Here is a 13,301-nt window from a genome sequence, read left to right on the forward strand (position 1 = left end):
ATAACAGCTTCCCTCATATACTCTTTAGTTTGAGCATATGACAAAAATCATTCTTCTGAAAACAAGAAAGGAAAGGGAAGTGATGTCAGGCATTGGCTAGATTGCCTAGATGTGAAGGATTAGCCTGGGACTGGTTTCTGAATGATTAAAAGATATAACAAAGACTTCTCGTGTAAGATGATGGATTGAACACACCTAGTGAAACTCTAGTGAAGTCATGATAAAGGAAAAAATAATAACAAAAAATAAAGAGGATGGTACTATTTCAAAGAAATTTTATAAAATAAATCTCAAAGAAGAATATCTAAAGAAAGTTGGGGGGCACGTGGGTGGCTCAGTCAAACAACCAACTCTTTATTTTGACTCAGATCATATCTCATGGTTGTGAGACCAAGCCCCACATAGGGCTCCATGCTGAACCTAGAGCCTGCTTAAGATTCTCTCTCTCCCACTCCCTCTTCCCTTCCTCCACTTGCATGCATGCACTCTGTCTCTCTCTAAAGAAAAAAAAATAACAAAAGACAAGAAAAATAAAAGGAAAAGAAAATTGAGGAAATACTGTAAGAATATATAAAAAGAAAGCTTAGTCAAGGAATAAACTATGTGCTCTACAGCAGCACCCTAAAGAGGCACACAAACTAGACACTTCAAGTATTTCAGAGAAAGATAAAAGAGGTAGGGAAGCTTGGAGTAAGTAAATGGAAAAGTTATTCTCTACAATCCTTGTCAACTACTGATCACCTACAATGGAGTCATAAGCCATGTATCCACCAGCAAAAGAAATCGTTTTCTTCTCCAAAGAAAACAACACAGAAAACTCTCTGAGAAGACAAGCATTAGCCAACACATGCTGACTGACCCCTAGGGCTGCAAGGTACCATGGCTAGCACCCTCCACAACAAGTCCAAGCCTTTGCGTCCACAACTGTGTTTACAGCCATGAGGAACACTAGTGGTGTTTGACTGCCTCATTTTATGACGTGGAGGTTTACCAAGGCATTTAAAAAAAGCCTGCAACTTAAATTCATTTATTCAGAAGTAACAATCAAATCCTAATATACGTCAGGCACTATCCTAGGCACTGATGAAACAGTAAGAAACAGAAAAGCAAAAAATTCCTCTGTCATGAAGCCCAAAGGGAGACATAGAAAATAAAGAAAAATTATGAAATGTCAGAACTTGATAAGAGTTTTGGAGGAAAACAAAGCAGAAAAGGAGAATAAAGGAAGGGAGAGGTTGCAATTTTCCATGGTGTTGTCATGAAAGTCCTCACTGAGAAGGCAGTATTTGTGCAAAGACCAGCAGGAGACATGAAAGCCATCCAAGTGGAGATATTAAAAAAAGGGGGGGAGGGCAGTGAATAGTAAAGAAAAAAAGATCTGTGGTTGGAGCACACTTAAACGTTCAATGGAAAGCATGAAGGTATGTATGAGATGTAATGCATGTGGACATGAAGCATACAAGGATAAGGTGAGGCTAGATTGTGTAGGGTACACAAGTCATTGAAGACACTGGCTTTATTAAAGTAAAGTGCACAAACCTGAAGGATACATATCAGTGAATATTGACAAATAAATGTCCTGTGCAACCATCAGTCAGCTCCAGATAAAAAACTTGCCTCTCACCTCAGAGAGTTTCCTGTGCTCCTTTCAAATCAGTTTCCCGAACAATGCAACCAATATTCTGATTCCAATTTCTATCATTATAGATTAATTTTGTATGCTCTTGTACATTATGTAGATGCAATCCCCAAACATGTATTTTCTATTGTCTCGCTTCTTTAGCTCAACATAAAATGAGAGGGATAATATGACTATATCAGTAGCTCCTTTCCTATTACTGTTGAGTAGTATTCCATTGTGGAAACATATTGTGGTTTGTTTATTGATGAATGTTTGGGTTGTATCTCTTTTGGGGCTAACAACATTCTGGTTCAAAATCTCTAATGCATGTCTTTCTCTTGAGTAAACACTGAGAAGTGGAATTATTGGGTCATAGTGTAGGTGTGTATTTAATTATACTGGAAATTATTCAAAACTTTGTATCAGTTTACATTCCCACAAACAATGCAGGGGTTCCAGTTGTTCCACATTCTAATCAGTGTTTAATATTGTCATTCTGCTCAATTTTAGCCATTTACCTGATAATGATGCCATACATCTCGTCATATAGTTAGCATTCAGAAATCTTTGTGAAGTGTGTTTTCTGTGCTAGTTTCCTCCTATTTTAATTGAGATGTTTGAGTTTCCTTATTGATTTGTAGGGATTCTTTATGTACTTTGAGATAAGTCCCTCTTCAGATACATGTGTCGCAAATATTTTCTCCCAACCTGGGGCTTGTGTTTTCAATATCTTAGTAGACTCTTCAGACTTATTTTCATTTTGCTGAAGTTTTTGTGATAAATGGGTTTGAATCTGGTCAAGTCATTTTTTCTATTAAAATAATCAAATATTTGTTGATTTTCTAGTACTTAAAAATTATTGTTTGATCACATTGTGGTGACAAAATATATTCTAGATTATTGCAATATTTTGACATATATTGAGATTTGTGTTTTGACCCAGATATTTTTAAGTGCAAGTAAAAATAAGAATTCTTCAGTTATTAGATGTATTATTCTATAAATGTCAATGATCTCAAATAGGTTCATAGAAGGGTTCAAACCTCCTAAGGTCAGAACAAGTCAGGAACTTTTACTCTCACCACTTCTATTCAATATTGTACTAGAATCTCTAGCCAGTATAATAAAAATTTTAAAAAAGGGTATTAAAAGTATATACAGACATACCCCAGAGATATTACAGGTTTGGTTCCATACCACTGCAATAAAATAAATACTGCAATAAAGTGAATCAAATGAACCTTTTGGTTTTCCACTGCACAAAAAAGTTATGATTACACTATACTATAGTCTATTAAGTGTGAAATAGCAATATATCTATAAAAAAGTATATAAACCTTAATTAAAAATGCTTTATTGCTAAAAAAATTTTAACCATGACTTGAACTTTCAGTGAGTCATAACCACTGATCACAAATCGCCATAACAAATATAGTAACAGTGAAAAAATTGGAATATTGCAATAATTACCAAAATGCGACACAGAGACATGAAGTCAGCAAATTTATGTTGGGAAAATGGTACCAATATACTTGCTCAATGCAGAGTAAAAAACTGCCAGAGGACAACATAGGAAGAAATCTTTGCAACTTTGGGCTAGGCAAAACTTTTTGGTTAGTCACCAAAGTCACAAATCATAAAAGAAAAAGTGATAAACTGGACCTCATCAAAATTAAAAACTTCCTATCTTCCAAAGGCATTTAAAAAATAAAAATCTAGTCACAGACTGAGGGAAAATATTTGCAATATGACAAAGAATTTGTATATAAGATAGGTAAAGAACTTTCAATAATAAGATAAGAAATTCAATTTTAAAATAGGATAGTAATATGAATAAATACTTAACGAGAGAAGATATATAACTGACCAATGAGGCATGAATAAATGCTTAACATCACTAGGATTCAATGAAATGCAGATTAGATCCCCAATGAGATAGCACTATGCACGAACTAGAATGACAAAAATTAAACAACTAGCAACATAAATGATTGGTGAGCATATGGAACACTCGGAGTGCTCAGTATTTGCTGGGCTGGTAAATGTAAAACTGTACAGGCACTTTGGAAAATAAACTGTACAAGCACTTTGGAAAATCTTATAAATTTAAGAAAGCTGCTAAGTATTTACCTGAGAGAAAAAAAAATGTGTCCACACAAAAATATCTATGTAAATATTCATAAAACCCCAAATTGGAAACCATGAAACTCTCTCAACAGATAAATGGATACAGTAAACAAATCATGGTTTACACATACAACTGAATACAGTCAACAGTAAAAAGGAGGAACAGACTACTGGCCACCTTCAACAATATAGGATGAATCTCAAAGACATACCGGATGAAAGAAATCAGACACAAAAGAGTCCTACTGTATGATTCCAATGGTAGGAAATTAGAGATGAGCTGAGCTAATCTGTAGAAATAGAAGCAGATCAGTGGTGACCTTGAGTCAGAGGTGAGGGTGATTAATTGTAGAACTTCAGGGGTGATAAAAATATACTACGTCTTGATTGTGGTAGCACTTTTAAGGGTGTGTGCATTTGATTAAATTCATCAACAGTACCCTTAAATTAAAACATTTCATTACAAGTAAAATAAACTTTTAAAAAGTTGATTAAAAATAAAAGTCAAACAGTTTCCAACATTAATCACAGTCACAGACTATATAGAACATTGGAATAATCATCTGTTTTTCCACTTACGTAAATATATCAATAAGTCTGTTCCCCAGGTAGCTACTAAACTATTGAATCTGAACCACAGGTATCAGATTGATTTACAAAGGATGAGGTTGAGATCAAAATCAAATATTTACTTAGTGTTTTTCGCTAAAATCTCTGCCCTTCCAAGAAAACACATGCACCATACTTTTTCCTATATCTGAGTTTATAAAATTAGAAGAATTTTTAAAAATTTTTTGTGCAGCTGTGTTTATTTTATAATGAACTACTGAGAGAATAGCATCAAGGCCCTGGTTTGTTTCAGATACAAACGTCACTTTGAGGAAATGCCCAGTGGTAGACATAGCTGAAAATTCATGAAATTCAATGTCACTCATACTGAGTATTCTTAGAAACCCTAATTGTCTTCTTGAGACAGGATAATGTCTACATACTCTATTCTGTTTCCATCACTAGATCTTTAGTTGTGGAGAAATGTGGGTAGTATTGAGTCTCAAGGCAGATTACAAATTGCAGCTCTATTGTTACAGAGGAAGTTAGGAACAGGGATCTTGATTTTGAAAGTCTTGTACATATTTTACCATGAATTTGATTGATACATTTGTTTATTATTCATAATTAGCACTACTGACACTTATGACTGGTTTAAGAGAAAGAAGGGAATGGACAGTTTTGTGATTTATTGGTAATCGTGTTTGAAGAACAACTTTGGGTCTGAGTAAGTCATGGAAATTATATAAATGCAAGGAATGTAGCCTGTATTTCTGTGGTCTGCACCAAGGAAGAAAAGGTTCTTTGGAATCTTGTTTGGACCTGAGAATACATCCTGGGGCTGATCAGTAAAAATGCCAATGGGTAGTGTCCAATAATAGTAAACACACATAAAGCCAGAAGATTTAAATGTCGTTTATGTTTTGATTAATTAGTATCTAACCAGTGTTCTTTAAACATTTTAAGCTGCAACCCATAGAACAGAATGCATTTCACATGGCTGCCTTTTATGCACACCACATACAGACACATCTGAAGCAAACATTTCACAAAACTGGTCATTCTTAAAATGTGCAATATTTTCTATTCTATTCTAGCGTATGCCCTGTTTTTATACCGATTTCCTTCTGTCCCAGTAAATAGATTTCACAGTCTGTTAAACTACAGTTTAAAAAACTGTGGGAAGAAAGAGAGAACTCTGAATCCTCTTCCTCTTCTTAGAAGGACATTAATCCAAATATAGGAGCCCCAACCTCACGACCTCATCAAAATCTATTTACCTCTCAAAGGTGCCATCTCTAAATATATCACACGGCGGGGCTAGGGCTTTGATATATAAATTGGGGGGTGGGACACAGACCCATTACAGTCCATAATAGCAAGTGATCTTATTTATCTTCATTCTAACAGGATAACTGAACCTCTGGGTAAATAGACTAATTATATCTACTAAAAGGAGGGTATTTACATAGGGAACGTTCTTTCTTAATCAAGCAATGTGTGGCTGTCCACTGCTTATAGTAAATAAACCTAGAATTTATGTATTCATAAGGTGTAGCTCCCTGGAAAATATCATCTAGGTTATGTCATTAAAAGACTAAACACTTTCTGCTTTCTGAGGTAATAGCAGGAGTACCTCACCTGGAGAACTTACAAATTCTGAGCCAAAGAGCATGTACTGATGTAAAAGTTCTCCATCTCTGAGATGACTCACGCTTCAAGCCTCTTGACTGCTTGTGTCTGTGAAATTATTATCAGAGTTTGATGTTCAGTAAGATCTCTGATTTTTACATTTTTGATTTGAGAATCTAATTCCTTGTAGTTCAAGACACTGTAACATATAATCTGGTATATGTATATTACATGCCAGGTTAATTCAGTGCAATGTAACCTATTCCTCACGTATTTTACTTAATAGTAAATCATCATAGTAATCATCTACTATTTATGCCTGACCAGCATTTCTTCTCCCTTTTCAGTAGTAACATTCTTGCAGTCACTGATGTTTGAAAGATACCAGGAGAATAGGCTCTATTTACTTTCCCAAGAAACCCTTTTGATGTTGCACTAGGTGTGGCCTCACCCATCAGTTTACAGAAGGTGAACTGTCTAAGCTTGCCCTGGGTTCACATTTCTCAAAAGTATCATCCTTGCAGGTCTGTTAGAAACAACAGATCTTTCTTTGGCTTTGAAAATAAACTTTAGTAACTTTTCTGGCTCTCCCTGAACTTTTGGTTACTCTTTACATGGCTTTTCCACTTCATGCCTGTCATTCTGCATTTTTATCCTCTACTTAAAGTCTTCTTGTTTCTTCTATTTGTCAGATTCAGCTGCCTCCTGGTTTCTTCTGCTGATTCAGTCCCCATGGTCCATTCTTCTGAACTTTCAGTCTCATGATCGTTCAGCTTATGTTCACTAACAGTTCCATTCTCTCTTTATTCTCTATTAAAATTCCTGAGAATGAAACTCTGGCCTAGATAGTCCCTATACACATTTGCCAGTTCATCATATATGCCGCTGGCTATCCTGGGGACAGGAAATGTGTTTGTCAAAACATGAACATCAACTCTGATGAAATAGATTTATGTACTAACTACTGCTCTACTCTGTAATACTGGGCACTTTAGAAAGGTTACTGAAACTCTCCAGTCCAAATTACTTTATCTGTAAAGTGGGTATAATAATTGACATTTTATTATAAGAATGTTGTGAGGATCAAATGAGATCGTGGACGTATATTGTGTTTGTTGACTACTGTTATTGTTGCTTTCATTGTTATAATAGAGTAGCTAAGATGGGGCAGAGGCAAAACCGAAATATAACCAGAGTGTCCCAAGTTTGGTTGGGTGCCGTGACCCTCCTAGGGTTGTCTAAGAGTTGACACTTGGAATGAGTAATGACTTATCAAATGAGGCTATGGTCTTTTCTGTCTCTATATTCAGTATACTTACAGAGTTAATAATAAACAGTATAGTGAGAAAATCTGTTTCATTATCTTCTGCAAGCATTTTACTAATTTATCATTCTAGCTATGCTGACTAGTGCACCACTACCAAAGGTATACATGTGTGTATGCGTGTGTATGCATGTATATGTATTTTAAATTTCAACTCTGCTTCTCCTCCATTTTAATTTTTTTTCCTGATTGAATGGCACAAAGTACAATAAAATATAATCTAAAAAGTAAAGTTTGCCAAAATTATACACAAGCTATTTTTCTTCTTCAAAATTATAAGAAAGATAACTTGGAACTTTACCATGTGGGAAGAATTTTTTTTTTTTTTTGCATATGGGAAGAAACTTACTCTAAGAATATGATATTTCTATAGAATATAGTGAGTACATCTTTTAAGTAAATATGTTTTAGAAAACATTTATTAAATACTGCAACACTACTTAATAATCTTATCTTCTCTGGATTTTAAAAATCATGTGTATAAAAAAAGAAAAAAAATCTGGCTATTGTATGAAATCACTAAATGGCAAAAAGACAACTTTTCTGCATAAAGAAGGATTTATTGCATCATTTATCTACTAATCTCATTTTTAGCACTTTTTATAGGAATAAATTATGGTCCTATACCAGTATCAATGTGTGATTTATTAAGTCAGTAGTGTGATCCAGGATCAAATTACTTACATGGCCCTATTTAAATATTAGTGATGGGTTAATTTCAAAAATTGATTAATGACCATAAAATGGTAGTGTTTTCTAATCATTTATCCAAGATTCACAATTATTTTTCTAAATTTGTCAGTATTTTAAGGTGATAAATCATTTGTAGTAATCAGCTCTGGTAAATATACTGTTTTAAAGAAAACTTTAAAAAATACCCTTTTTTTGTAATAATGGTTTCAGGAGTAGAATTTAGTGATTCATCACTTACATCTAACACCCACTGCTCATCCCAACAAGTGCCTTCCTTAATGCCCATCACCCATTTAGACCATCCCTCCATCAAACACCCTTCCAGCAACCCTCAGTTTGTTCTCTGTATTTAAGACTCTCATGGTTTGCCTTCCTCCCTGTTTTTATCTCATTTTTCCTTCCCTTCCCCTATGCTCATCTGTTTTGTTTCTTAAATTCCACATATGAGTGAAACCATATGATATTTGTCTTTCTTTGACTGATTTATTTCACTTAGCATAATGCATTCTAGTTCCATCTACATTGTTACAAATGGCAAGATTTCATTCTTTCTGATCGCTGAGTAATATTCCATTGGTTATATATACCACATCTTTATCCATTCATCAGTCAATGGAAATTTGGGCCCTTTCCATCACTTAGCTATTGTTGATAGTGCTGCTATAAACATTGGGGTGCATGTGCCCCTTTGAATCAGCATTTTCGTATCCTTTGGATAAGTTCCTAGAAGTGCAGTTGTTGGGTCATAGGGTAGTTCCATTTTTAATTTTTTGAGGAACCTCCATACTGTTCTCCAGACCAGCTGCACCAGTTTGCATTCCCACCAATAGTGCAAGACAGTCCCCGTTTCTCCACATCCTTGCCAACATCTATTGTTTCCTGAGTTGTTCATTTTAGCCAGTCTGACAGGTGTGAGATTTTCTTTGTGGTTTTGATTTGTATTTCTCTGATGATAGGTGATGTTGAGCATATTTTCACGTATCTGTTAGTCAGCTGAATGTCTTCTTTGGAAAATTGTCTGTTCATGTCTTTTGCCCATTTCTTCACTAGATTATTTGTGTTTTAGGTATTGAGTTTAATAAGTTCTTTATAGATTTTGGACACTAACCCCTTCTCAGATATGTCATTTTCAAATATCTTCTCCCATTACATCAGTTTCCTTTCACTCTTTTTGATTGTTTCCTTCATGGTGTAGAAGATTTTTATCTTGATGAGGTCCCAGTTCATTTTTGTTTTTGGTTTCCTTTCCCTCGGGAAACATGTCTAGTAAGTTGGTAAAGCTGAGGTCAAAGAGGTTGCTGCCTGTTTTCTCCTGTAGGATTTTGATATTTTCCTGTCTTATATTTAGGTCTTTCATCCATTTTGAGTTTATTTTTGTTTATGGTGTAATAAAGTGATCCAAGTTCATTCTTCTGCATGATGCTGTCCAGTTTTCCCAACAATATTTGCTGAAGAGACTATTTTTTTCCATTGGATATTCTTTCCTACTTTGTTGAATATTAGTTGGTCATATGTTTATGGGTCCATTTCTCAGTTTTCTATTCTGTTGTTTGATCTATGTGTCTGTTTTTGTGCCAGTACCATGCTGTCTTAATTACTAAAGTTTTTAATATAGCTTGACATCTGGGATTGTGATACCTCCAGCTTTGGTTTTGTTTTTCAACATTACTTTGGTTTTCCAGGGTCTTCTCTGGTTCCACACAAATTTTAGAATTGTTTGTTCTAGTTTGTGAACAATGCTGGTGTTATTCTGATAGGGATCATATTGAATGTGAAGATGCTTTGGATAGTATACATTTTAGCAATATTTGAAATATTTTAACAATATTTGTTCTTCCAATCCATGAGCATGGAATGTTTTCCATTTCTTTGTGTGTTCTTTAATTTCTCTCATAAGTGTTCTATAGTTTTCAGTGTACAAATCTTTTACCTATTTGGTTAGGTTTACTCCTAGGTGTTTTTTGGCTTTTGGTGCAATCGTAAGTGGGATCAATGTTTGATTTCTCTTTCTGCTGCTTCAATATTGGGGTATAGACATGGAACTGATTTCTGTACATTGATTTTCTATCCTGAGACTTCGCTGAATTCATGTAACAGTTCTAGCAGTTTTTTCATGGAGTCCTTTGGGTTTTCCATGTAGGGTGTCATGTCATCTGTGAAGAGTGAATGTTTGACTTCTTCCTTGATGATTTGGATGCTTCTTATTTCTTTTTGTTGTCCAGTTGTTGTGGCTGGGCCTTCTAGTACTAGTAGTGAACAACAGTGGTAAGAGTGGACTTTCCTGTCGTGTTCCTGACCTTAGGGGAAAGCTCTTAGTTTTTTCTCATTGAGAATGATATTAGCTGTGGGTCTTTCATATATGGCATTTATAATGTTGAGGTATATTCCCTCTCTTCCTACTCTCTTGAGGGTTTTTGTCAAGAAAAGATGATGTATTTTGTCAAATGCTTCTTCTGCCTTTATTGAGAGGATCATGTGGTTGTTATCCTTTCTTTTATTAATATGATGTATCACATTGATTGATTTTCAGATATTGAACTAGACCTGTGGTCTAGGAATAAATCCCACTTGCTCATGGCAAATAATTGTTTTGATATATTGTTGGATTCAATTTGCTAGTATCTTGTTGAAAATTTTTGATTCTATGTTCATCAGGGAAATTGGTCTAATTCTCCTTTTTAGTGAGGTTTTTGGTTTTGGAATCAAGATAATACTGGCTTCATAGAATAAGTTTGAAATTCTCCTTCCATTTGGAACAGTTTCAAAAGAACAAGTATTAACTCTTCTGAAATGTTTGGTAGAATTCTCCTGGAAAGCTATCCAGGCCTAGACTCTTGTTTGTTGGGAGATTTTTGATTACTGAATTGATTCCTTTACTGGTTATGGGTCTGCTCAAATTTTCTATTTCTTTCTGTTTCAGTTTTGATAGTTTATATGTTTCTAGGAATTTATCCATTTCTTCCAAATTGCCCAATTTGTTGGCATAATTGCTAACATTCTGTTATTTTTGTTTCTATCTCTGCAGTGTTGGTTGTGATCTCTCCTCTTTCATTCATGATTTTATTTATTTGTGTTTTATCCTTTTTTTCTTTTTTGATAAATCTGGATAGGAGTTTATTAATCTTGTTGATTCTTTCAAAGAACCAGCTCCTAGTTTTGTCAATATGATGTACTATTTTTTTTAATATTTTTTTAAATTTCTATATCTTTGATTTCTGCTCTAATCTTTATTATTTCCATTCTCCTTCTGTTTTGGGGCTTTATTTGTTGTTCTTTATCCAGCTCCTTTAGGTGCAAGGTTATGTTCTATACTTGAGAGCTTTGTTCCTTCTTTAGGAAGGCCTGGATTGCTATATACTTTCTTCTTATGACCATCTTTGCTGTATCCCCAAATTTTTCAACTATCGTGTTTTTATTTTCATTGGCTTCCGTGTACTTTTTTATTTCCTCTTTAATTTCTTGGTTAACTCATTAATTATTTAGTAGGATGTTCATTAATCTTCAAGTATTTGTGGTCTTTCCAAATTTTTTCTTGTCACTAATTTCAAGTTTCATAACGTTGTAGTTTTAATATATGCATGACATGGTATCAATATTTTTGTATTTGTTGAGGGCTGATTTGTGACTCAGTATGTGATCTATTCTGGAGAAAGTTCCCTGTGCACTCAAGAAGAATGTTATTCTGCTGCTTCAGGATGAAATGTTCTGAATATATCTGTTAAGTCCATCCAGTCCAGTGTATCATTCAATACCATATTAGTACTACAAAGACTAGATTATTTGTTTTTGGCAACATTTTTCTTTATGTCTGATGATAAAAGAGAACATAAGTCCAAGACAGATAGTCACAAAATAAGTCCATTATGTAAAACTCCATTTGTTTAAAACAAGTTCAGAATATGTTGAAAATTATAAAGATTTACTATGTAAGAATTATTAAATTTTGTTTTATAAAGCCATTTCCAAATAAAAAGGAAATCTATGTAAAAAATGTAGAATTTTCTAAGGGTAAACTTAATATGTTTTTAATTTGTGAGCTGAAAAAATTGATAGCTATATTTCACTTTTTTCTTGTCTGCATAATCACTTTTTAAAATGTAGACCTATCTCAGTTGTCATTTTTTATTAGCATCTTACTTTTTATTAGTAACAGATAAACACCTTGACTAATATATATGTTCTGCAATAAAAGTGAATAGCTATAAAAATATTCCACAATTTTCACTAGGTCAAAATATTTTCACACATATCTACTGAAATTGATCAGAGATGAAATCATATAATGTGAGTTATTATTAAGGTCATATATAGTGATAAAGAATATCTTAAATTTCCATCTGTAGTTATAGCTTAAAAAAAAGTTTCCTCTTACAATGTGTCTCAAACTTTCCCACAAGTACTTTCATCTCATATATCTTTATTGGTTTGGCAATATAGGCTAACCAATTCTAGCAAGGGTTTTCCCAAAGTTTGTATTTTATTTAAATGTTTATGCAACTTTTGCATTCTACTATCAATTATTCCCATGTCCATGTTATTTTATTTTATATATTTATTTATTTTGAGAGAATGAGAGAGAAAGGGACAGAGAGAATCCCAAGCAGGCTCCATGCTGTCAGCATAGAGCCCAATGTGGAGCTCCATCCCACGAACTGTGAGACCATGACCTGAGCCAAAACCAAAAGTCTGAGGCTTCACCAGCTAAGGCACCCAGGTGCTCCTCTCATGTCGATTTTAGTATGAATTTGACATACCCATCATTATAACCACTTGCTTGTATATAGCTTCAAGTCTCTTACTTCCCTTTTATTCTTTGTTCTTCTCTAGGAAATCCCAGTTCTGATAAAATCTAACTCTTGTTTCACTCCTGGCCTGCTCCTGTGCAGCTAAAAACAGCTGGAGAAGGAAGGCAGGCAGGCAGGAAGGAAGGAAGGAAGGATAAAAGGGGAGAGAAGTAAGGAAGAGGGAAAGAAGGAGGGAAGGAGAGAGAGAGATAAAGAGAGGGAAAGAAAGAAAGAAAGAAAGAAAGAAAGAAAGAAAGAAAGAAAGAAGAAAGAAAGAAAGAAAGAAAGAAGAAAGAAAGAACTTACTCATGATCATGCTGACTGATGGTATTTTAAATTTGTAATCCTAAATCTCAATTGGGCTACTACTGCAAACTATCCATTCATTCTTCCACTATGCTAGAAAATGATTTCACACATTCTTTTCCCTCATACTTCCAGTAAATCTCAGTGTTTGGTGTGGCCAAGAGTCCCGCAGTAAACATACCACCTGAGGCTGATTACATTGATTACTTGACCCCATTTTGCCCAGCACTGACCGTAATCCATATGGCAATGCTGTACAAATTGG

The sequence above is a fragment of the Panthera tigris genome, chromosome C1, assembly GCF_018350195.1.
Source record: "Panthera tigris isolate Pti1 chromosome C1, P.tigris_Pti1_mat1.1, whole genome shotgun sequence".
Taxonomy (NCBI): Eukaryota; Metazoa; Chordata; class Mammalia; order Carnivora; family Felidae; genus Panthera; species Panthera tigris.